The sequence below is a fragment of the Taudactylus pleione genome, unplaced genomic scaffold (genome assembly GCF_031769625.1).
Source record: "Taudactylus pleione unplaced genomic scaffold, aTauple2 ptg000559l, whole genome shotgun sequence".
Taxonomy (NCBI): Eukaryota; Metazoa; Chordata; class Amphibia; order Anura; family Myobatrachidae; genus Taudactylus; species Taudactylus pleione.
Genome location: NW_028284961.1, coordinates 2,140,084 through 2,167,668, shown reverse-complemented (window position 1 = coordinate 2,167,668; position 27,585 = coordinate 2,140,084). Strand labels below are relative to the sequence as shown.

The 27,585-nt window shown below is 42.6% G+C and overlaps 1 pseudogene; it reads right to left on the bottom strand.

The window, feature by feature from the left end:
• LOC148481846 (uncharacterized) overlaps positions 1-27,585 on the bottom strand; it is a 280,901-nt pseudogene that overhangs the window by 184,147 nt on the left and 69,169 nt on the right.

The following is a 27,585-nucleotide window of genomic DNA, read 5'->3' as shown; positions in this document are numbered from 1 at the left end:
GCGAACTAATTAACGCATTTTTCGAGGCTTATTCATCATGTAAACCAGTTTTGGTTTTCCCTTTTCCATTTTTGGGGTCCATTTGACCCCTATTTGATGTACGGTGTGCAATGTCGTTTTCATCGATGCCCAAATGTGTGTTTCGCCTATTTTATGTGTTGGCTTGCACCAATTTGACAAACATAAAATCACCCTCTAAATTTTTGATGTCTCATTTTTGGCTTTTTTACAGTTTATACGTATCATGACAATACCCCGGCATGTAAGCAGCTATGGATGGTATCATAAAGCTAAGTTGTTTTATGTTACTTTTGGGGTGGCTCAAAAGCCTTACATTGTAAACTTTGAATTTCAGGTAGATCTGGGGCGAATTGTTCTGGCCCTGCTCCCGGAAGACGACCAACCTCAAACTCGTCCCAGGTGTAGGCATCGTAGGCATGCAAGGCCCCAGATATTTCGAACACGTGTCACCCTTTTTGGAATGCCCGATGATGAGGTTTTAAGACGCTACCGTCTACCTCCCAAAATCATCATAGACACTCTCTCATTAATAGAAAGTGATCTTGAGCGGCAAATTGACAGTCCAACAGCAATACCACCACTGACGCAATTTATGGCGGTGTTACATTTCTGTGCCTCAGGATCGTTTCAAACAACGGTGGGAATAGTGGCGGGCATCTCCCAATCCTCCTTTTCCCGGATCCTGAGGGCAGTGATGGAGGCACTTTTCAAGCACCTCCATCATTTTATTAAAATGCCTTTGGATATGGGTGCCCTTAGTGTGGCCAAGGCCAATTTTTACCAAATAGCTGGCTTCCCACACATCATAGGGGTTGTGGATGGTACTCACATACCACTTCAGCCTCCAGCACGGCTGGAGGCAATATTTAGAAACCGTAAACACTATCACTCCCTGAATGTAATGGTGGTATGTGATGCCTCCCTCCAGATCCTGTCCCTGAATGCTAAATTACCAGGAAGTGCTCATGACTCCTTCGTAATCCGGCAATCAGGGATATGGCAGAAATTAACCAACCTACAAGCTGGTGATGCGTGGCTTCTGGGTAAGTGGAGACCTTTAGTACATAACAATGTTAAGCTTGATACACAGTGTTCCTGGTGTTGTCTATTATTTTTCACAGGAGACAGTGGATACCCTTGCATGTCCTGGCTGCTCACTCCTTATTTGGCTCCCACACCAGGGCCACAAAGTGCGTATAATTCTGCCCTTACAGCCACCAGGCAAGTGGTGGAGCGCTGTATCGGCCTTTTAAAAGGCCGATTCCGATGCCTCCACCGCTCTGGTGGCGAGCTCATGTATGTGCCGGATATGGTGTCGAAAATTGTGGTCCTGTGTGGGATATTTCACAACATTGCCATAAGGAGTGGTATCCCAATGCAGCCAGAGGATGCCTTACCTGAGGATGGCCCCCCCGAGGTTGGTCGGAGGTCAGTATGTGGGGGGGCCATACGCGATGATGTTGTGGCCAGATTTTTTAGGTAAGTTGTAACAAAACTACAGTGTTTATACCTAATGTGTTTGTGTTTGTTTGCGAACATCTAATTTTGTGTTTTTTTTCTCACCATCTTCTGTTTGTTCACATAATCTTTGGCACTCCAACGCTCACTACTTCCTGCTACCCTTACCAAACCTGGATCTGGTCCTTTTGGGCATATATTCTGGAACCCATATCGCAACGCCATGTTTGTGGAATCATGTTGGCATGGTCCTTCGTCAACCAGTTCTTGATTTATTTTTTTTATTTAATTATTTCTTGGTATGTGTTGTATTTGAATTTATCACTGTGTTCTTTTTTTGGGAGTGACCACTTTGTTTTCTCTGTTATGTTGTGAATAAATGTTTGGAGAGTGAAATGGTCTTCCTTTTTTGGGACGTTAACAGCAAGTGTAACCAGGTTAACACAAGTTACATTTGACTAAGGGGTAATCCAGTACTGACGCCAGTTGAGCTAAACTGATATATGTTTTCAGCTTCCCAACCCACACCAAAAGGAAGCCTGTCCCAACCTTGGGATTTGTAAGATTGGCCTAAGCAGCTTGCGCACCAACTAGGAACCTGTAAAATGTAGAAATATGTAATTGACACTACACCCAAAAAGGGAAATTACATTGTTACTGTTATGTGTTTCTTGTGTCTGTTTTACATACAAAGACAAAACTCAATCTAACTTTTAAAAAAGGGAAATCCTTGCAGGAACAGTCTACTTATGTCAGGCTAAACTATCTTTGTTTTGGATTTAAAAAATGAGCCAGAACGTATATTTGTATGAAAATATTTATTTTGAAAATTTAACAAAAATAAAAAAACTACTGGCGAAGGAGGCCAGACAGCCAGTCGAGGGCCACAAGAATGCCAATTACATGTTGGCGCATCTGGCCAACACAATCCGCCACCTCTTGCCGACGCCTCTGTTCCTCTGTGGGTGAGAAAAGTGTGTGGGTTAATACAACAATAGGGAATCCACATTAAAAAAACAAAAACACAACGAAATCACTCCTAAACCTAAAAAAAAAAAAAAAAAAAGGGGGTGCTGCCAAAAATACAAGGCCTATGTACAAATTCCCACAGGTGTGATATGTGTATGTTGAAATCAGCAGGAAGAGGTAAAGGCAAACTGCTAAATCACCAAAAGTCAAGCCACAAAAACACGAAGAAAGGCACGACACATGATTACATACAAACAGTTTGTGCTTTAAAAAAAAACAAAATAAAAACATACCGGGAGCCAAAACGGGAGCTCCGGAAATGCCTCCATGATCCTCCTCGGAGGATCCGTCATTCCCCAAAGAATGGGGAGGAGTTATGATGGACTCCGGGGAGGGGGTAATTGGAAGAGGGGTGGGTGGAGGAGAGGGGGAAGTGGGACGGAGGGGAAGGAGGCCCGACAGTTCCGGGAGAGGGTCTGGGAAGGATGGGGAGGAGTGGGGAATAGGGGAAAGATTTGGGGTGGAGTGTTGGCTGTGGGTTGGGGATAGTGGCCGAGAACGCCGTCTGGACGGACGGTGACGGCGGAGTCTTGGCTGTCCCCCTAAAATATGTCAAAGAAATTGCGGTTAGTTTATGGACAAATCCGGGGACCAAAACTAAAAAAAAAACACAACCCAAAAAATAAGCCAAATAGGAGTAGAATGAATAAATCAGAAATAGAGGGAAAACATGCACACGCAGATATGAGTACAAATAATAAATAGGACAGACAGGAAAACATGCACACGCAGATATGAGTACAAATAATAAATAGGACAGACAGGAAAACATGCACACGCAGATATGAGTACAAATAATAAATAGGACAGACAGGAAAACATGCACACGCAGATATGAGTACAAATAATAAATAGGACAGACAGGAAAACATGCACACACAGTTTGCCCCACAAACACAAACATGAAAACCACAATACATAACACTTACTTTCCTCGATCTGCATGCGAAAGCATGCCAGCAAGCGGGGCGTTCGCCGTTGCAGGTCGGACCACCTGCGCTCCAGCTGCCCGATGTTGCGGCGTGAGCCGAAGGACCGCAGGCGGGACCGTGCCTCCGCATACGCGGAGCGCTTCTGCCGGTTGGTGATGGGTGGAGGCTGGCTGGTGATCCGGCGATCCATGACCTCCGTAAGCACCAGCAGCTCGCGCCTGGTGAATGCGGAGGCTCTCATGATGGCAATGGTGTTTTTCTTAAAAATCATTTTTGATAAAGTGTGTAAAAATTTTCTGATTGGCTAATGTATTTTGGAAATTAACAGGAGCAATTTTATTGGTTAGTGTATGAGTCATGTGTTCGACAGGGCCAGAAATCTCTGGAGAGTTATGATAGGCTTGATGCAGTGACATGCGTAAGCAAATTTAAATAAAGAAATGAACCCCGGGAAATATGCGGGGATACACAGCAATAGAACAATTGTTTAATTGTGGTTCACATGTTTTTTGAACAATAAAAGCGAATATTTCATCCGTACGTATTCTGCGGGTAAACACAAACACGGACAAGAGTAAAGTTTCTTGCATTGTGTTGAAAAAAAACAAACAATTAAGCTAATTGATACATTGATTGGCATGATACAATTGATGGAGGTAGGCAGAATAAAGGAGCAGGTAATCGACATCTGACAAGGCCACTTCCTGTTTATACTTGTGCGTGGGTTCCTTTCAAGCCATTTCGGGGATGTACGCTCGCTATTTCGTACACTCGTTAGTTAGAGGAGGGGTTGTCAGAGTTTAGGGAGGAATTTTAGATGCGAACGAAAATACGAGCGAGCCATTGAATTTAAATATTTTTGTACGTACGCCTAACGTACGTGCGCCCGATTGCGAGTGGATCTGAATCAGGGCCCTTGTTCTGTATAATATTATAAAAATATATAGATTAAGGAATGGTGAAAAAAGATTGAAAATGTGATAAAATAAAATGGACCCTGACACACTGAATACTGCAGCTCAACAATAAAATATTGGAATGCTTGAATAAGCCTGAGAAGATATAAGCACACTGTTTTTTATTTGGTACAGTACTGGATAGAGCTGGTTTTTGTTGTTGGTTTACAAGTGGTAGAGGTCAGTTGCCAGTCATTATCTGTTAGCCTATTAGCTGCCCCGGGAGGCGGGGTTTAGCACTAGTATATTAGGGCTGGAGGAAGAGTCAACTTCCTCTTTCCAGTTTGTGATCCCGGACTGTTATGTACCCTGTGTCGTATTATCTTTCTATTTTGCTCTGCATCACTATAAACCTTTATTATCTTTTACCTTCCTTCATGTTCTCAGCCTATTTCTCACAGCTCTCATCCCAGTCCTTCTATTCTATCACTCACCCTTCTTTCCTCCCTCTCGTTCCCTCTATTTTCCTGTCAGGTGCTTCCTGCCCCTGTTACACCCAATTTACTGCCATAATCCCCTGTCCCCACCGCAATGCTCCCCCTCCCCGCTGTCTTGTGGAGGTGGCTAGACCATTAGTGGTCGCCACTGCCTCTCCTGTTGCCTGTGGTGCATGCCCATCTGCTGCGCGCTCCAGTCCCTGCCTCCCGCCCTCTGCTGCGGCTGCGGTGGCTGACTGCATGTTGCTGGCACTCCCTTCCTGTTCAGCTTTCCAGCTCTAAGTGGGGCTGTGCGCCGAGATTGTTTGGCCGCTAGCCCCGCCCCCTCTATAGCGGAAGCAATTTTGGATGCTGGGGAGGCCCTATCCTTCTCAGATTCCACCCCTCTATGTCCCAGGGACAGGAGACTTGGGGATTTCTCCAGCCCCTAGTGTTCTGGCTTCACCAACCCCCCACTGTGTTTTAGTATCCCTAGGCCGCAGTTGCAGCAGGATAGAGAAACCCCTTATGGCACCAGTGTTAACCCCTCCACCTGCTGCGGCTAGCACGCATGCAGGGGTGTAGGTTTGGACTAATGGCCCTGGCCCTGCCGCTACTTCTGCAATTTGTTTTGCCCCTTATTTCAATCAAGGCTTATATCAGAAGCCATTCATTAATTCATTTCTGGGGCTGAGCCACCAATTTTACGCCCGCTCATTCCTGCAGGCACCTGGGCATTTCATCCAGCAATACGCGGCTGTCCCTGCCATTTTTCCCCCTGTGCCCCAACAGGCCCACATTTTCCCTGGGCAGCATCCAGGCGAGCAGTCAGTGAGCCAAACCCCCTCTTCCCCAAGCTTGGCCCCCGCCCCTGCCACCAACTCCAGTGCAGACATCACCAGCTCAACCCCCTTAACCCCCCGCCACAGACTGCCCCACCTGAGCTTCTTACCATCTGTGCACCTGCAGCTTCTGTGCCTAACAAAAGTGTGTCAAGTCCACAGGTCTCTTTAGTTCAGCCGTTGGCATCCTCATTGACTTCCGGAGATGTTGTCGCAGAGGAGCGTTTGTCTTTGGGTCAAAGTGCTGTGGGTATATCGCACAACGAGGGACAGGCTTCCACTTCCAGGGACACTCCTGCGATCCTGTCAGCATCTGGATCAGGTGAGATGAGTTTTACTGTACCTTCAATTGCTCCACTGTCGCATTCTGATAACTCTTCTGATTCATCTAGTTCGAGGGAGAGGCCTTGCAAGCTTATGAAATATTTAGCAAAAGCTAAAGGGTAAAGGCAAAAGTCCTAAAAGAGCAGGTAGCGTAGCGGGCAGTTCGGTTCCAGATGCTTCGGGGGATGCGGTCCAATGCTCCAACATGGCGATTTTGAGGGGTGTTAGGTCCAGGATTAGAGAGCGAATACGAAAAGGTCGATGTATCCACATGTTTGCAATCACACATGACGCTAAGAAGGCGTTAGATGTAGCAAAGACGCCGAAGAAGCTAAGAGGAGCTATCAGAATTGGCTTTCCAGTATGTATGTGTTTGCAGCATGCTACATTGAGACTCGCCCGGCTGAATGTATGAATGTGTTAAAGTACTTACATTTAGTGCAGGGCATGCAGGTATCAGCTAGGCAATGTGTGGAGGCAGTATGACAAGCTTTTTAGGAAAAAGCATAATGGCCAGAAAGTTTTTAGCTTTGGTTTTAAGGATGTGGAGGTGTGGCTGGAAGTTACGCAGCAGGCCCGAACATCTGTCAAGCCTACTGTTTGGCGTAAACACCCCTTTTCGACCCGCTCAGATTTTAATACAGGCGGAAAGGGGAAGTGCTACGCATTTAATAATGCCCAGTGTAACAGAGGGGCTAGCTGCCGCTACCGGCACATCTGCATGCTTTATGGGAAAGTCTGCAGTCGTCCCGAGAGTCACGCAGCAGGAAAGTGGGATCAGCGAACTGGTTCTATGTAAAGCTGTATCTCCAATTAATGTGGAGGTATTAGAGCGTTGGTTGAGGTGGTATCTTCTTAGGGAGGAAGCGGCCTTCCTATTACAAGGTTTTAAGTTACCGTTGGTTCGTCTGGTTCTAGTTGCAGCTAAAAGTAATTTAAAGTCAGCTAGGGATTTTCCAGAGGTTGTGGCAGGGAAAATAGATGTGGAGCTGAGTTTGGGGCGTATGTGTGGCCCTTTTACCTCACCTCCAGTGGAAGATCTTTGCATTTCACTGCTGGGCGTGGTACCAAAGAAGGAACAAGGAAAATTCAGGTTGATACAATACCTGTCTTACCAGGATGGAGGGTCAGTAAATGATGCTTTAGATCCAGATGATTGTAGTGTCACCTACCAGTCATTTGAGGATGCACTTAGTTTTGTGCACGATTTTGGGAAAGGGGCTTTGTTAGCAAAAATTGATATCGAATCTGCTTTCAGGTTTCTCCCGTTACATCCAGGGTCATTCAGGTACATGGGTTTTAAGGTAGACGGTTAATTTTATGTAGATAAGTGTCTACCTATGGGCTTTTCTATTTCTTGATCCTTTTTTGAGTGTATTAGCTCTTTTTTGCAGTGGTGTATTCAAGCGGGTACTAGCCAGTCAGGTATCGGTCATCACCTTAACGATTTTCTTTTGATAGGGCTGGCGATAGCGCAATTTGTAGTGAGCTGCTGTTTTCGGTCAAAGCATTTTTTGGGTCAATGGGAGTTCCCATTGCACACAAAAAGACAGAGGGGCCGGTTACTAAGTTGTCTTACCTAGGTACTGAAATTGACATGGATTTGGGTTTGTGTAGACCCCCCTGTGAAAAGGTGTGGAAGATTAGCGAGTTGTTATTGAGTTTTGTTTCAGCCAGGAAAATGAAACAGCTGTAGTCACTGCTAGGTTTGCTCAATTTTGCTTGTCACGTAATTCCCATGGGTAAGGTTTTTTGTCGCAGGCTGGAGCAGCCTCTGTGGGCATCATGAAGGCTCACCATATGATCCACAAATTCGGCGGACATGAAGGAGGATTTTAAGGTTTGGTTGAGATTCCTACAGGAATTTAATGGGGTTGGCATCTGGCTCATTTTGTCTGTGGCCAATTGTGAACATCAGGTGTTCACAAACGCATCAGGAGCATTAGGATTTGAAGCATTTTTTTAGGGTGAATGGTACGCAGAGGTTTGGCCCAATTCATGGCATTCAGAAGGTTTGACATGTAACTTCTTTTGGAACTATTTCCAATTGTGGTAGCAGTTGAACTTTGGGCTTCGAGACTTAGCAATCGGAAAATCGTATTTTGGTGCGATAACTTAGGGGTGGTTCAAGCTATTAATATTCAGAGGACTGTCTGCCCCCAAGTGCTAAGGCTACTTAGACATTTCGTTTTTGTCTATCTGCTTAGGAATATTGATTTTACAGCCAAACATGTCCCGGGTGTAGAGAATGAGATTGCAGGTGCGTTGTCTCATTTCCAATGTGATAGGTTTAGGTTATTGGCCCCATCAGCCAGGATTCATGGTTTGCTTTGTCCTGATTATGTCTGGCAGATCATAAATCCGGCATTGAGGGACTCTCTTTGAGGGCACTTGCTCCAGGTACGTTGAGGTCCTCTTCCGCAGCTTGGAGTGAATGGCAGGTTTTTCTGGCGATGATGGAGGCAGGTAAGGATCTCCATGTCAGTATGTCTGAATCTGTATGGCAAGGGCATTAGAGTGGGAGTTCAAAGGCTTCTATGTCTTGTGCTTTAGCTGGCATTTCCTTTTTCTCGCATATGAATGGTTTGATTGATGCTACAAAGTCATTTACTATTTCCAAAGCACTGAGAGGTTGGGCAAGGGAGCAAGCGACTTCAGGTGATTTACGTAGGCCAATAGATGAGCGTATGTTGAAGGATTTGGTTTTGGCAGTCTCAGACATAGCTAAGGGTGATTTGAAGCTGTCTTGTTCAGTCTGTCTTCTGCGCTGGCATTTTTTGGTGCTTTACGGGTTGGGGAGTTAGCATTAGCAAATAAAAAATCAGGGTTGCTAGTGGATAATGTTGTGGTTAAGGCTAGTTTAATCTTGTTAAAAGTACGGAAATCAAAAATGGATTAGATGGGTAGGGGGCATTGGATTTCTGTCCCCTCGCATCCGGAGCCGAGCATCTGCCCAGTAACCCTAGCTAACCGGTATAATAAGCAGAATCCTAGAGGGGGGCTTAATGGTTTATTCACTATGATCTTTCTCATCTATCTAAGTTCCAGTTTACAAGTGTGATCAATAGTTGCCTGATAGCTTTGGACTTGCCGATTGAGGAGTACGGCACCCGTTCGTTTAGGATTGGGGCGGCAACTTGCGCAGCAGCATCAGGTTCTTCCACGGAGGCAATCAAGCACTTAGGTAGATGGAAATCTTCGGCTTACAAGGTTTATATAAGGGGCGATAAATTGCAGAAGTAGTGGCGCTCCTGGTGAGTTTGTTCTTTGGGAAACCCAGTGCCTTATGCTACCCACCACTAGGGGGGATTAGAGTTCTTTTCACTTTTGCCCTCAAATAAATAAGAGGTTTTGTGTCATTCATCTCCATCTGGGTCACCCACACAACTCAGTTTTCCCCCCTTTTTTTGTTCCTTGTTGGAGTCTTTATTATTATATTCTATTAATGCTTATGTTATATGATTTTTTCCCCATCACAGATTTTTTGAGGAAAGATTGCCAGGTGTCATTTGTTGGGCATTCTTTTGTGTGGGTTGGGCTAGCAGGCATCAATGCGCCAGCTTAGCCCCTTTTAAGGTCCATTGGATTTGGTTGAGAGGTTTTAGGTGGAGCAGCCTTTAGGACCTTCTTTGGCAGTCTGAGAGCAAGTGGGGGACCCCTGACTGTCTAGTCATGCACTTAGGTGGTAATGACCTTGGCACGAGTAAGGGAGTTGAACTGATAATTGCCATTAAGCATGATTTGAGGTTGATAGCAGAGCGCTGGCTACAAGTTAAGCTTTGTTGGTCTGAAATAATTCCAAGGAGGTTCTGGCATGTTACCCAAGAAGGGGCAGCCCTAGACAGAGTTAGGAGGAAGCTGAACGCTGCAGTATCTAGGTTTGTGGTTGGTTTAGATGGGAGTGTTATCAAGCACCCTCATCTATCCTATGAGAGGTGCACTTATATAGGCCGGATGGAGTGAAACCTCATGGAAGAAGGTTTAGAGTTTTTTGTCTTGGATATCCTGGCTTCGTTACAATAGTTTGGAGGGTCTAAGTTTTTCTTTTGGTGGCGTTACGTGGCCAATTTTGTCCACGTTGTTGGTGGAAAGCAGTGCTACTCGGTGGCTCAATTTAGCACAGCAGAGCTTGGCTAGCATTCCCCCTTTGAGAGAGGTGAGTCGGTCGCTGTCTTAGGGGAGAACCAGGTCTCCATCTTAGTGAGGGACCAGCACTGTGCTAGTTAAGGGGAGGTGGTTCTACCCAGGATGGCTTGCACACGGGGCGGAAAACTCCACCCCATTTTTGGTAAAGCGAGCAATTATTATGAGCTGTAGACCGAGGTAGCACTGCTTTTTAACCACCGGATTAATTAAATTAATTCTAATTTGAATCTAAATAAATTTGTCTGTTACCTCTTTTTTCCAATCATATACAGTTGTCAGTGTCTTATTTATTAGTTCAGTTAATCTTAAGAATGGTGTGTAAAATAATAAAACTATGGGTGACTTAAACTGTTTAATTATTATTTGGCTGAGTATCTATGACTCTTATTTATAGTAATTGTATAGATCAATTAGGTTACCAATTTATTAAGAAATAGATATCTCATGGTATGTCCCTTAGAGTATATTATATACTTATCATATCCAAGAGCAGTCAATAGTTATATCCAAATTATGAGAACAATTCCACATATATAAACAGATATAGAGTTTCCTGGAGAAACTCATGTTGAAATAAATATCTGCATGTATCTGATAAAAGTTTGTATTATTTGGTTCCCGTAATGGTTTTAATCCTTAAACCTATTTATGCTGAGTGAGTTGTCGCTCTCTGTATAAGACAATGTCACTATTCCACAGACCAACAGTTCAGGTGTTAGAGATATCCATGGTTGAGCACAGGTGGTTGAATCAAATTGACTGAGGTACTAATTAATTCACCTGTGCTCAACCATGGATATCACCTGAACTGTTGGGGAGCCCCGAGGACCACGTTTGGGAACCTCTGCTACAGACTGTTCCCTTCCAAGAACAGATAAATTGCTGATTTCATCAGTTGAGAGTCTCCTTATTATGCAACATAATGTGTTAAATCAGATTTGTGTCTTAAAGTCATTCTAATTGGAAACAATTGTTGCCATTACTGTATGGTGTATACCATTCCTCGCTCAGTATAGTACGGTGGATAATTCTGCTCTGATTGGCGTATATGATTCTCAAGCTCTATTGTTAAATGGGAGAATAAAGTATTTAAACCCCATATACAGTACAAACTTTTGGTGGTGTATGATTTATATTGTGCTCTATCGCTGAGAATGTAATTTAATAAGGGACTACCTTATAAATCTGTAGCATTATTTCTGCACAACATTTTAACAACCTCTAAAATGCCATTCATGAATAAATTGTAATATATATAGGCTCTTATAGGTTGTATGTGTGCCAGGAACTCTTTACAATTATAATTCAGCGATTGTTCTGCTATCCCAGGACTGCTACAATATTCCTAATAATGTAGCTTAAATTGATGTCAATTAACTATATTCCAAGAGACCTTCTCTTTCATTAGTAATAATTATCACACTATTCTGACTTTTGGTTGCTAACCCTCGTAGTCTAACCGGTTCACAATCTGTGTGGGGACATCTCATTTAACAGAGATAGTATAACTCACCCACATGGGAGCCGGAATGTATACTTAAAAGAGTGTTAATAGCACATGGCTGTTATCATTAAGGCTCGCAGACTGAGTGACTGATGTACGTCTGTTAGTAAGTAATCACCCCCCCGACTTATTAGAGTAGTAGCCATGATACCATAAGACCCACAGACTGTGTGTCTGATGTGTGGTTTGTGAGCGGCTATATTCAGTAATAAGCTCCGGCTTGCTGGAGTTGCTGCCGCGATGGAATGTGCGGTAATTGCAGGCTCCAATCTATCTGGTTAAACATCTATGTACAAGTCTGGGTTAGCTAAGTACAAGGTTTGCTTACCTAATGTCACTGTAGTGCTAGCTACGTTTCAGGCATAGTCATCTTATTGCATTGTGTTAGGGAACGATCACAATCATCTCACAGCATTTTAGCACATGTTAACTCTGGGAACGCCGACTTACGTTTCACATTAAGTTTTATCAAGGCAAAAACTTTTTGCCTTAATATGTGCTAATATGCTTTAATATGATTGTGATCGTTACCTGACACAATGCAATAAGATGACTATACCTGAAACGTAGCTAACACTACAGTGACATTAGTGGAGAAATCTTACACAGGGAACCAGGAGAAAACTTGGTTGTAGCGAGCCAGGATCCAAGGTAGTAAACAGGCAGAGACTATCTGGGAATGGGTACCTGGAGCACAGTCACAGAGGTAGATGGAATTGGTATGTTATACCGCAGGACTTGAGTCCGGCAGATGAAATACCAACACCGGCAGGCCAAATGGACAAGACCGACGGAGGTAAGTTAAGTACCTAACCCTCCCCTTTCCCCCCCCTAACCCTCCTTTAGGGGTGCCTAACCCTAACCTCCCCCTTAGTGCCTAACCCTAACCTCCCCTGTGGGTTGCCTAAACCTAACCCTCCTGGGGAGTGACTAACCCTAACCTCCCCCTTAGTGCCTAACCCTAACCCTCCCCGTGGGTTGCCTAAACCTAACCCTCCTGGGGGGTGCCTAACCCTAACCTTCCCCCCAGGGGTGCCTAACCCTAACTCCCCCTTCCCCTAGCCTACCCCTAACCCTCCCCTTGGGGGTACCCATCCCTAAATTCCCCTGGGATGCCCTAAACCTACGCGGCTATGAGGACACGCAGACCATACTTACCTTGTTCAGTCCCGTGTTGTCCTGGATTCAACCAATGGGATTATGATAGGCTTCAGTATTTTGACGCCTATCAATAATCCCTAGCCGACATTCTGCCATCGGGATTGTGACATAACTACATCCCTGGTAGACTTAATGACCTGGCACAGATTGCTCAGTTCTGTGGAGATAAATAGGCAGTACCCCATGTGCACCCACAGCTGCCTGATTATGTAATCAGGCTGCAATCAAAGACTAGCCAGGGTGGAACATGCTCGAGAGACCTCAGGCAAGAGCGACACCAGAGGCAAGGAGGAGGAACTGCAGACCGTGACAAGGATGCTTTAAAATCCCGCTATCTGCAATGGCTGCTGGAAGATCTACAATGCTCTGCGATATTACCATGATATCAACACAATATAAATGCGATATTTAGTATATCCTTCCCTTAGGATGAACAAGCTGGTGGGGTTCTATTGACCCATAATGGTGATAGGACATTTACAAATAAATGAGGTCATGCATTACAGTGTAGCATTGGGGGGAGTATATAATGGAGCCATCCTAGGCTATCTGGTGCTCTGTGATTCAGGACATAGTGGAGGGAGCAGCCACAGTGCACTGGGCTGTATAAATTGTGGGGTCAAATCAAAGCAGAGTGTCAGTCACTATTATCAATGACTTTCTACCCATATAGAGGATGTATGGAAATCTAAAGTGCTGCAAAGGTCATTCATTGATCAAATGCACAGAACTTCTTGCTCTATACTGGATGCACTGATGCTGCCCACTCACAGTTCTCTATATTACTAAAGCTACCTAGATCTGCTCATAGTGTCACCATGTAACATGGCCAACATGCAAATAATAAAACACGGAACATATAGAGGGAGCACAGTCCTTTATCAAAATAGGATGATCAAGCTCTGGTTGCCTTTAAACCAAACCTATAACCATTCAAATAAAATTAATGGGGATGGGTCTTTTAAAATATGGACTGATTTTGCCCCTTGTACACGGAGCAGTTGGTGATGTGAGAGCTGCTTATATTTACTAATGAGAACCGGTGATAAAGGAAGATGTAATAATCAGTGTATGTATTGTACGCTTCAGCTCATCTCCCAGCTGCCAAATTGTAACGGGGGATGGCCATATTACGCTCCGGGGGTGTAATGCACATGGAACGCATTTAGCCTAAAAATACATTGGCACTAGACTCCTCTCTATGCAGCAGGGATAGCACCGGCCGTGAATCGGGATGTAAAGTATGTGTAAATTGTGGGAAAGACACTTTAAATCGGGACTGTCCCAATGACATTGATATGATTGGTAGGTACAATATACTCTACAGAGCACAGATACATGATTATACAGATTATGGCCCATGTGCATAGTTATTACATCTGTCACACACCGAGCTTTAGTAGTTGTAGTAATCAATTCCTGCTGTTTGGTTATGATGTTCTATATACAGATATTATCACCAAGCATTTCCCCTGCAACTACTGTAAGGACTGGGTAGAGAAAGTCAGCGCATCTTTACATGTGGTTTATAATATTTAATCTATGCTATAATTCTCCACATTATAGTTGAAAAAAAAAAGATGAAATAGAAAATATAGAAAATATAGAAGCTTGTGCAGAAATCCCCCGATCCCAAGCACCCAGGACAGTGTATCACATGCAGGTGGCATTGCTGCACAATAGTCACTTACCCAATTAGGGATAACTGGAAATATTCCTGTAAGAAGAAATGAGAAACTGGTTAAAACAACTGGAAGTGCCAAGCAAGTAAAGTAATACACACAGTAATTCATTAATATTAAATATCAAACAGAAACCTCACCATTCATTAGATCAGGGGGTTACAACCTATTGCTACTAGAATGCCATCTATAATCTTCTGTAGCCCAGCCCGCTGTGCCAGTTTTATGACAATGTAATACCTGCTTCTTCTCTATTTCTGGCAGGGCCTCCACCAAGTCTTATTGTTGTTGGGCAACTCCCGATACCCCCCCTGGTTCAATGCAATGGTGTTGTAGAATATGTCTCCCCCACCCAACAAATCAATAATATAACAGTGACTGGAAAGGACTTACTCAATACAGTAAGATTATTGTATTGAAGGATATCAAGAGGGTTCAGATAAAAGACAATACCCAATATACAATATATTACAATTAGGAATTTGAATACCCACTTGGATAGATGGATATATATATATATACATAGCTACAGTTGTACACTAATCAAGCTGCTCCTTTAAACAAAATATAGTAAATTATCTCTTTGTTCGGCTTAGCCACGTAATTAGCAACTTTCCTCCTTAGACATTTCAGTAACTGTCCCGACATCGTTATGGAAATAATACATTTGCATATACTATATTGCTTATTATCCCCTTCTTTGGGGATATTCAAAAGCTGATAGTTACCCAATACACACATTCACATAACACACACTATCTGTGTCTTTGTTTTACATTGGCTGTAATATGGCTAACGCCAACACCTTACTAACTCCTATTATAATGCTGCAAGCAATGCGGAAAGGTCAGTCTTTCTGGACTTGTAATAACAACTCCTATTACATAGTCACAAAGTCTTGCAGCGTTTAGTAAAATGTAAAAATAGAATATATTTATAAATGGAACCTCCTATAGATCTCCGCATACTAAGCTGTATATATAATAAAGTGAGAGTTGCCCTTAGTAACCAATCAGATCCTACTGTACTTAACACTTAACTAGCACCTTCTAGAAGATAATAGCTAGAATCTGATTGGTTGCTATGGGCAACATCAACATTATTATGTAAATCCGCACTTTAGTAAATATACCACAGGGATTTACCAAGAATTGTGTTTGCACCCCCACAGAGCCCTGATCTTAACATCATCAAGTCTGTCTGGGATTACATGAAGAGACAGAAGAATTTGAGCAAGCTACATCCACAGATCTATGGTTAGTTCTCCAAGATGTTTGGAACACAAGCTCCCTGCCAAGTTCCATCACAAACTGTGTGCAAGTGTACCTAGAAGAATTTAAGAATTTATACTGTTTTGAAGGCAAAGGGTGGTCACACCAAATACTGATTTGATTTATATTTCTCTTCTGTTCATTCACTTTGCATTTTGTAAAAAAATAAAAAAATAAAAAAAAATAAAATAAAAAAAAATAAATATATATATATATATAAAGCACTAATCCACGGCACTCACATTCCTAGATTTGGGGTGCAACATGGCATGTGACCACATTGTTTAAATAGAAATCACAGGGGCTCTGCACTCACCATAATATCTAATAATAATAATAATAATAATAATAATAATAATAATAATAGTAATAAACATAATAAACAGTGGGGTTTTAGTTCGTGAATTGATCAATGCATTTAAGCTTGAAGCCTGCGTCACGGGACCCCACTTTATTGCAAGTCCCTACTCTATTGCTCAGAAATATAACATGGACATAGCCATCACATTAACTAGACATGTTAGAGTAGGGACTTGCAGTAAAGTGGGGTCCTGTGACGATGGGCTGCAAGCTTAAATGCATTGATCAATTCATGAACTAAAACCCCACTGTTTATTATGTTTATTATTATTATTATTATTATTATTAGTTATTATGGTGAGTACAGAGCCCCTGTGATTTATATATATATATATATATATATATATATATATATATATATACAATACTGTGCAAAAGTTTTAAGCGGTTGTGGAACAAATGCTATGAAGTAGGAATGCTCTAAAAAAGTGTTTTTTTCTCAATTAACAAAATGTAAAGTGAATGAACAGATGAGAGATCTAAATTAACTCAATATTTGGTGTGACCACCTTTTGCCTTCAAAACAGCATACATTTTTCCAGGTACACTTGATTGACAGCCATGTGGCTTACAGAAAATCAGTGGCCGCTTACTCTAGAAAGGCCTCTGATTGGCTGGCGGCCCAGCAAATGATGTAACCCATGTGGGCTCTGTCATTTACCGGGGTTAGAGATCTTTGTGGAAACACATACATATCTACAGTATCTGAGGGATCCGGGCTATTCGGGTGGTTATTTTGCCAAGGCCGGGACTCTACTGGAAAAGAGGACAGACCTGTGCCGGGAGATAGGTGAGTATTTACATTTCTTTAGGAAAACCCTGGGATTTCTACTGGACAAGAGGACCAATTACAGGGGAGAAGGTATGTGTGAGTGTGTTTAGTGTAACCCTCCTTTCAGTCTCTAAAAAGGGACACTAGGTTACTAACTCCAAGGATTTCAAATGTTGTTTATAATCTACCCTTTAACCTCCCGCTCCCATTAAATGGTACACATGGTATGGGCCTACTTGGGAAAACCTACCAAAATATATTATATGAAGCTCCTCTATTCCATTTACAGTAATATTTTATTCTTCATTTCCAAATAGGGAATATATGTAGTGTGATAGTATGTGAAACCTGAAATATTCTCAAACAAATAACCACACCAATTTTTCTCGATAGTGTGCATTATTTCCATTCTTAATAAATTATATTATTAACAGCATTCAAGTTACCTTACAATGAATACATGTCATCTACACATATTGTCACTCTGAAATTTACATAAGCATAAATTTACACAATACTCTGTACCTATAAGTTTTACTATAACTATAACCGTTTTCTTTTTTTACCTTTAATGTTTACTACTGATATTGTCTACACAGGGTCTGATTCAGAGCCGGACGCTCGTTCAGGAAAAGGGGGTGGCTATTCAAATGAACCGTTCACTCTTTGCGGTCTGTTGACGCCTCTATGTCTGAACTAGCGAACAAAACATGCGGTTGTTTTTTTGAAAAATACGCCCCCTGGCCGCTCGCATCATACGTCATGTCCGCTATTTATTAGATTAATCGAGTACATCGAACGGCATATGAACTGCTCGCTATTCTTGTGGTTGGTTTTTCCTACCACAATCTTGCGAGCAGTTCTGACTATAAAATAACCCAGTGATGTGGTCAATGACGCTGCTGTATTAATTATGCACACCCATAAAACGCCCGTTTTGACCTTTAGGCACGCCTGCGTTCTGATCTCCACTCCCCGTTTTCAAGCACCTTCCCCTGTTACCACCCACTAACGCCTCATCCTGTCACTCAAATTAGCAGGCATTCGCTATTTAGCGAGCACACGATTTTCGGCTGCACTGACTGGTTCACGCATGCGTATTACAAACTGTACGCATGCGCAGTTGTGCGAACATCGCTCGGAACAAACGAGCGGCTGCTTATGAGCGGCTCTGAATGAGACCCACAGTTCTCTAAACTATGCACATTAGCATTATACTTAAAATGTTACCAGTAAACTGTTCAAATTATTTCATAGTCACCCTTTTACTATTTAGTCATAGATATAAAGGATCTTCTAACTGTTAGTAACAATGTTTGTATCCTCCAAGTATCGTTTTGAATGTTTTGGCTTTGGAAGCCCAACTTTTATGACGTATCCTCCTTTCAAGTGGTGATGATACCCTGAATGTGCAGGAGTCAGATATTGTCCACAGTCTGCAGATGCCTGGCTGTACCGTAGTTGTAATCGTTACATTCTATCAATTTCCACTGAGTTTGCTGAACAACATTGTAACTTATTTACCATATAAAGTAGCTAGACGGTATTGTTGTGATGTGCTGATATATTATTTGGAGGCTCAGTGAAAACATTGTACTGTACTAAAATGTATATTTAAGTACTACTTTCAATGGATAAATAGTTTCCCAGAGAGTACTTGCTATAGTTCAATTTTAATAGAAAAACAGACCTATTTAGATTAGCACCACTAGTTATCTTCCTCTTTATCTTCCTCTGTAAGCTCCAAAATAGATAAATAGACTTGCCATCTGTGAGTTATGTAAAGATGCTGAAAAGGATTCATTGTTGATAACAAACCTGAATAGAACTGTCTTTTACATTGTCCCCCAACTCCTCCCTTCAGTTATTCAGTTAGCCGTGAAAAGTGCCGTTTGGAGAAAGGTTTTAGCTGATTTGCACTTTTCGCCTGTTTTTAACTTTTCTCCATACTTAATTCCACGACATTTTCGCCTACGCGGAAACTTTACATGGAAGGATAGGCAAAAAAGTTTCTCCACCTATAGGCAGGCAATGGGAAGTGCAAAACTGTTATTTTGGGGTACAAATATGGGGTTTTGATCCAAAACCCTTTGGACACCCCCCTTAATGACTAATCAGTCAAAATAGAGTAAAAAAAAACCCTTAAAACACCCCAAATATGACATGCCATTTTTGGGGCAAAAATGTAAAAAGTGTTGGAAAATGGGTAAAAGTGGGGGGCCTGGTACTTTGGGGGGCTATATGGATGGGACAGGTGTTTTTGAGATTGCACGAGGCTACAACAGGTGAATTTATTTTTAAAATATTTACTTTGAGACATCACAATATGCTAGTACACATTTTCATATACCCCAAATTTAACCTCAGTACTTATTTTTACCCTTGGTATGTGACCACACCATCTACATAAAAAGTATCATACAAACTCGGCACTCACAAGCTTTTCAAACTGTAACTCCATTGAACATAGGGAATGTTGATTCCAAAATATTGCAATACTTTGTTAAGCTGACCACCGCTTCACGGTCATTCCCATCTAGCCAGTCCCTACACTGATTCTCAGATAAATGAACTTGATCTGCCAACTTGGGCTCAAGCTTGCATACATTTTAAACATGAAACTGGGTCCTGCCTTAAAGAGACAGGACCACACCCAGGGCTATCAGTTAATAAGCACCTGAAAAAAGAAAAAAGTTTCTTACATTTGAAAAACAGGGTGCCCTAGCCAGTGTGACCACAAAATTTAAATAAATGACAGGCTCAATCCACAGCGCTCAACCATCTGGGGTGCCCTTGGTATGTGACCACACCATCTACATAAAAAATATCAAAGTAAGACAAACTTACCCATTATCAGTGCAAATTAATATAAGCTGGTTCAGTCCCAACTGATGGGGCCTATGAAAAGGTGTCTTATTACTAGGGATGTGCAGGCTCGGATAGGTTTGAGTTTGCACGTTGAGTTCGGATTTTTCCCTCCAAAAAAACGAAACTCTGAACGAGGCAAAACGTCATCTTGCATGGACGAACATCATCATTCCTGGACTTTTGACCAGGAATGATGATGTTCGTCCATGCAAGATGACGTTTTGCCTCGTTCTGAGTTCCGTTTTTTTGGAGGGAAAAATCCGAACTCAACGTGCAAACTCGAACCTATCCGAGCCTGCACATCCCTACTTATTACCAAGGTGTCACACAAAGAACATCTAATGATGGGGCCATAATCCCACTGGGCCATTAACCAGTAGTTGAAACAACATAATTTCACCATAAACCGGCCACGACCAGGTGCTCCTCGCAAGATTTCTGACAAGATTTCTGAGGAGTGAAAATAATTATCAGAAGAGTTGTCCAAGAGCCAAGGACCACTTGTGGAGAGCTTCAGAAAGACCTGGAATTAGCAGGTACAATTGTTTCAAAGAAAACAATAAGTAATGCACTCAACCGCCATGGCCTGTATGCACGCTCACCATGCCTGACTCCATTGCTGAAGAAAAGCATGTTGAAGCTTGTTTCAAGATTACTGCACAATATTTGGACAAGCCTGTGAAATACTGGGAGAGTATAGTCTGATCAGATGAGACCAAAATTGAACTCTTGGATGCCATAATACACACCATGTTTGGAGGAGAAATGGCACTGCACATCACCCCAAAAACACCAAACCAACAGTGAAGTTTGGAGGTGGGAACATCATGGTGTGGGGCTGTTTTTCAGCATACGGTACTGGCATACTTCATAAGGTTGAAGGAAGGATGAATGGAATAATGTACCGAGACATTCTTGATAAAAATCTGCTGCCATCTACCAGGATGCAGAAGATGAAACGAGGGTGGACATGTCAGCAAGACAATGATCCCAAACACACAGCCAAGGACACTCTCAATTGATTTTAGAGAAAGAAAATAAAACTGCTAGAATGGCCGAGCCTATCACCTGACTTGAATCCAATTGAAAATCTATGGAAAGAACTAAAGATCAGAGGGCCTGATTCAGAGCCGGACGCTCTTGCAGAGCGCTCGCTCTGAATCAGTGCCCTCCCTCTCTTTTTTTAGAGCGGCCTCCTGGCCACTCGCATAGCTGTGGGTGACCACCCACAGCTATAGCGAGCGGCCAAAAAGATGGTTGCGATGGTCAAGACCATCGCGACCATCGGGCTTGCGACGAGACCCTTGTGGTAGGGTCTCTTCTGCCGCAATCCCTGGAGTGCTTTTGGCTCTATCAGAGCCAAAAGCACTCCCACTGACATCATTTGTGATGTCAGTGGGGCCGGCCCTAGACGGTAGGCGTTCCCATGGGAACACCTCTGTCTGGGCAGCAACGCCCCAGGCACGCCCACCAAAGGGGGTGTGCTGTCACTCAACATCAGCACGCCCCCTTTGTAGCGAGACCCATAGCGACCGCTTGCCCGTCACTATGCGGGTCTCGCGCATGCGCACGATGGAGCCGGCTCCCTCATGCGCATGTGCACTTGGCCAACATCGACCCGCTTGTGAGCGCTCAGCGCTCGCGAGCGGGTCTGAATCAGGCCCAGAGTTCATAGAAGAGGCCACGGGACCTTCAAGATTTGAAGACTGTTTGTGTGGAAGAATGGGCCAAAATCACACCTGAGCAATGCATGCAACTAGTTTCTCCATACAGGAGGCGTCTCGAAGCTGTCATTACCAACAAAGACTTTTGTACAAAGTATTAAATAGATTTCAGTAAGCGAGTTCAATACTTTTTCTCTGTGTCATTTCACATTATTACATATAACTTAGTTTATGGACATCTATGGTTTAATGTCTTTGCATGTGTGGATTGCATGGGTGGTTGCTGACATTTGGTGAAAATTTCCTTACAATAGCCCCAATACAAATATATTTACTGAGAAATATGATGTGTTCAATACTTATTTTACCCGCTGTATATATACAGTATATTAGGTCTAAGGTCTGTTTCCTTGTTAAAAATCAAATCATTATGTAAATCTGACCAGCTACAAAACCACACCTCTGACTCCTCCTACTAAAATTCATGCAGCAAATCAGCAACCAGCATTAGTGTGAGAGGAGGGAGCACATGTGCATTCTCCATCTGGCCCCCTCCTCTCTCGCGGAGCAGTTGCTACTAGACTCTGGAACTACTATCTTAGGTAACTGTATGCAATTACCTATATATTCCTGTTTATTTGCCAAATTCCATCATATCATCCTATATATATATAGATAATATTAATGCACAGGAGTGTAATACCAATAGTCAGATTTGAGAATTCACTCCAAACCCACCAATTAATTACCAGATCTTATCTGGACTATGGGTCAGATTCAGCAAGGATCACTAATGCAAAAGCGAATGCAGTCGGCCAATTGTTGCGCAACAGTGCGTGTACTGACAACTGCGATTGCACTGCGATCACGCAGAGGACGTAAAGTCATTGCTGGTTTACATAGAGTATGCTAATTATCGGATTTTATCAGATTTAGGCAGGTATCCAATTAGCCATGTTAAATTACTGCGGCTAATTAACTCTGCAGGGGCTATCCAATTAGCCCCGATGCTGGCACTTATACGAAGCCATTTTTCTCCTGATCGCAACAGTGAAAATACATAGGTCTGCGACTTTTCGCCGATCCTATGTGTTTTTGTGAGAAAAACAGAACATTTTCGGACATAAAAAACAGGTTTAATTGGATACCACGAAAAAAAATTGGTAAAAAAAAAACATTTTTTGCGTCCGAAAATTTTTCGGAGCTAATTGGATACCGGCCATAAGCTCTTGATTAGGTTCAAGTAAAAAACAAATATTTTCTTAAATGTTAATTCACCTGTTCAATTGTGATAAAGGTGAGTATATGGTGCATATTTGGTATAAATCCACATGTTACAAAAATAAATTAATCATGTTACCAACACTCCTAGAGTAAGTCAGATATCAGTATAATGAGTTCTCTGATTATATGGATGGTAAGATGGAATAATTTGTCCGGAAAGGGGTTACTGCACATGTATACTGTAGTTTTGGGTAATTGAATACACTTACCTAAGATATACCAATTTGAATTGTTACATGAAGAATATTACCTCACACCTATACACAGACTAAGGTTAGAAAGAAATAAAGTGACATAGTAGAAATCTATTATTTACAGATGTCTTTATATTGCACATAATTCATTACTAACTGTGCTATTCTCACCATATTTCACTTTGTCGCCATTTTAAATGATACAATAAAAGTTATATCTTATACAAGTGCCCCTTCTAAGGTCAACATTTTCTTCCTCTACAAGTTTCCAATAGTTATTACAGTTGTCGCTGGCAACACTCCCATTATTGAATGTTATAAACAATCTAAAAGTATACAGTATGGGGTTTTGATCAGATTCAATTTACAAACTAGTGCAGAGGCCCATCCTTTTTTGTCTACTGGAAGTGACATCACATAGGAGAATGTGGTTTAACTAATAAGAGGGGAATCTATATTGTAAACTACAGAGAAGGTCAGAAGTTACTTGATGCCTGAAATTGTATCCAGCTGCCATACAGAGCTAAAAGGAGCGAGTCCACTGAGGATCAAACACTCCACAATCTTAAAAAAGCCTGCATGACAGGCGAAACGCATAACTCAGGAGCCATCGATTCCTACCCTGATCGTTTAGACATCAGGAACACTAGCGTAGTAAGTCAGTTGTCAGACCTTTGGTTCTCCTCCTATACTCAGGTATACAACTGACCTGGGACCAGGACTGAAGGGGAATACGTCCCGGCTTCTGATTTGCTTAGGAGCAGAATCTATCTGGATACGATTATCATTGATTTCATCTCCACTGGGAGACGGCAGGGCGAGTTCATTTGTTATTCTAAGGTTGTATTGAGACTAATCTTTTATTCCAGGGATAAACACTGGCTATGACCTTTTCTGGACATTGGACATTAACCTATTGAATATTTGCATACACCCATTGATTCGCACATAAAGTGCATATAAACTGTTTTGCAGGGCATGTCTTTGTTGTTTTGTCCTGGTTGTTTTTTTGTCTTTCTCATTGTTATTGTATACAGGTATTAGGAAATTAATTGGATTGAGTTTCTATATATTATATCCATAGGCATTTATAATGCTTTTGCAATTAATAAAACCAGCTTTTTTATTACCACTGTCATTTTCCCAGGATTGGTTTAATAAAAATGTAATTCAATACGGTCATTTAGAGTATACATTTGATGTAAGAGATGCGCTAAAAGTATAATTTTTTCCTTCATCTTCCTGTGAACATGCCGCCTGTGTCACGTTCTTACTGATTTCTCTACTGCACATGCTCCAATCTCCAGAAACATGGCAGCTGCCCCATTCTCCCAGTGATGTCTGCAGTGCTGACGCCAGACTCTGTAGAGGTGACTCTAATGCATGTGTGCAGTGTGTGTGGTGTGTGGGCCCCCTTGGACCCAGGAGTCTGTGTGCACCACACACCCTGCACCTATCATAGTTACACCACTGTCTGCAACCTCTCCTATTCCTATCGTCTAGATCATCATTTCCCAGATATAAATGCCCCATATTTAATATAAAATGATTTCTCAGATCTGTCTCCCCACTTATTTAAAATAATGGCCAAGATAACAATCCCACCTCTTAAAATTAGACCTCAGATGTATGGGGCGACCCAATACAATGACTCTTTGTGCCTTTGGTTCCTCGTCATTGCTCTGTGCAGCTTCCTGCACTCTGATGGATAGCTCCAGCCATGTACCAATCAGTGAGAGGAGGCAAGCCAGCACTGTGATTGGTCTATGGCCAGAGTCATCCACCAACCAGCATCCTAGTAGCATGACCGGACACTGTGAAGGTATGTGAATGGCTGTATATTCTCTATTAAGAGCTGAAGAATAAGCTTGTGCTACATAATAATGGGTAATAAATAAAATGATAAGTTCAGAGTCACAAATAACTAAGTTTTTTCTTGTGGCAGAATTAGTGTAACTGGTTGGTAATGGGTCACTTGCATGTAGGCAAAGGTTACCTCAGGTTAATCTTGTGGTAACATCACTGATACAATGTCGCAACATTGTATCATTGATGTAACCACAAGATTAACCTCAATTAATCTTACGGTTACGATGTAGTAGCTCCCACCATAGACTTCAATGGGGATTTCTCACCAAAGAAGTCTATGGGAGACACAGGCTGGCCGCATTTAGCTAATCAGGGAGCTGCTCCAACGGAGATGCTCCCTGATTGGCTGGCGGCCCCTTCAATGATGGGGCACAAGTGTGTGTCATTAAGGTTTTCCCTGGCTGTGGCATTATCCCCCCGCTAGACAGAGTTTGGTGCTGGTTGTGGAATTTTCAGGGGACCCCTACTCGTTTTGTCCCCTGATTTTCCACAACCAGGACCAGCTCAACAAAGCCCTGTGCTGGTTCTTAATATACAGAGGCCCCCTATGCATTTTGGCCCCTGTATTTTTAGAACCAGAACAGGCTTTATAAAGCCCAGGGCTGGTTATGCTTTTGGGGAGGGGGTGCATGTTTTTTTTTTTTACACACACACAGAAGCCATCACGGATCTCACTGATCTTTGATGGCTTCTCTAAAACTCGTACCTTTTTATGCTACTCGCATTAAAAGGTGTCAGTTTACATTGTCCTAAACTCGCCTGCACTCGCAAATGCAGTAGCCTCGAGCTGAAAAGTTCGCAGGCTATTGAATTTGCGAGTTTCAGTACAAACTCCCACTTTTTAAAAGTGCGAGAAATTGCGAGTTTGTAATGTTACTAAAACTGACTACCTATTACGTTTGGCCCCAAGTATCTGCTTAGGGGCAGTTTCTCTCCTTGTTAGTCTCCCTGTGGCAGGATGATACACTGACGCTTTATGCAGAATAGGGACAAGATCCGTCTCCTGTCTGTGTCTGTGCAGCTCCCTGTGTCTGTGCCATGTGGTAGGTATCAGAGGACTGTGCAGGTGACTGAGATACGGTACAGGGAGGGAGGATCTCTCTGATATTCCAGTGTGTAAGATGAAGGATCATTCAGAGGGGGCATGTGCCCATGTGTGTCTGTGTGTGCACATGTATGTGTATGTGCATGTATATGCATGTGTTGGAGAATGTATGTGACAAAAGGAGGAAGCTGCTACTGACCAGACAGGAAGTTACCCCCATGTAGAGCTGATGCTATCAGAATAATCTGAGACAAACCCATCCCTGAGTTAGTGTAACAGAATTGTATCATTCCCTGCCCAGCTCTCTCTTCATGTACTGCAATGTACTGTACTGTAGATATTAATGCACATTACCTCGTAGCTCTTGTATCCCCTTTACTTTAGCCATTACTTTTTTCCTGGCTGGCTCAGTCTTTGGTTCTATTGATCCATATAATCCACTCGCGTCTATTTCTTCCTCAGTGAGAATGAGAAGCTTCCTATTATTATTGCTCTCAATGAATCCTTTATCAGGTTCCTGATCACATATTAGCAGCACGTCTGTGGGATCTAAACAGAAAGCAGACAAGAGTTACTGCAATATAATGTGGGAAATTATTACATATAAATCTGTAGTTTAGTGCATTTACCTGGTGCCAGGGCTTCCTTCAGGAATTGTGGGGCCCGGTACTGACAAAATAGACAGGGCCCCCCAGGGAAGGGAGAGTTTTCGGGGGGCAATGTAGACAGAGTTGTGGATAATGTGGATTGAGCTACAGTGGGGGTTGGGCATCAATTGGTCCATAAACCAGTTTAAAAATTCTTAAAGTTTGGGCTGTGGGGGTTGGTATTATTATATAACATATCAATCTATCATCTAATATATGAAACTATGCAAATACATAAATATAGGAGAGCACATGGAAGGCTGGCTGGACTGAGGGAACCCTGTCATAATCCATGTAAATAAAAATATAAAAAGCATATATTGGTGCAAAAAATCTGTCCTTAGTTTATTTATAAAAAAAAAAACATTTGAAAAGATGTTTGAAAGTACCATGGGGTTACATGCATAGAAGTACACTGTCTCAATAATGCAAAATGTATGTTTCTTTAATGCTCTATAGACCTGCATTTGGTACCTCTCAATTAAGTTTATTTACAAATATGATGAAAAAAAATTATAAATTACAATTATGCATATTAAAAAGAAAAAAAAAGTTCTTTTAAAAAGTCGATTTTTTTGCTAAGGGTTGTGTACATAGAAAAAGGTATTCCAACAGGTACTACAATCCCTATGTTGCTTGGGATGTTGGGAGTCTCTTCGTATCACCAGAGGTTTGAAAGTCCAGGGCATGCATCTCCCAACTTCTGGTGATCTGGTCTTCCTTCCTTGTTCTAGTTGCCGTGTTCCCACTTGCACTGCACTCAGCCCGCTGAGCGAGTCATAACCCTGGTTGCAGCTGGTGCCCTGGCAGCTAGCCAGGCATGGAAGGATAGAGACAGCATTTTGCATATAGTGCCGGCCGCGAGCCAATCACAGCTCACGGACCGGCAGCCAATCATGAGCGGCCGCTGCAGTCTCTCCTGATTGGCTGCCGGTCCCATTAGCTCCGAGCCTCCGATTGGCTTGCGGGCGGCAGCCAAGCACCGCATATTCGAAACGCCGCTGCTAGCAGTCTGGACACCAGCTGCAACCAGGCGGTTTATAACTCACTCAGTAGGCTGAACGCAGCTAATGGACCAGCTCAAATCCACATTGCTGCCACCCGGCCCCCTCTCTCTCCGGGCCCGGGACTCCCCCCATG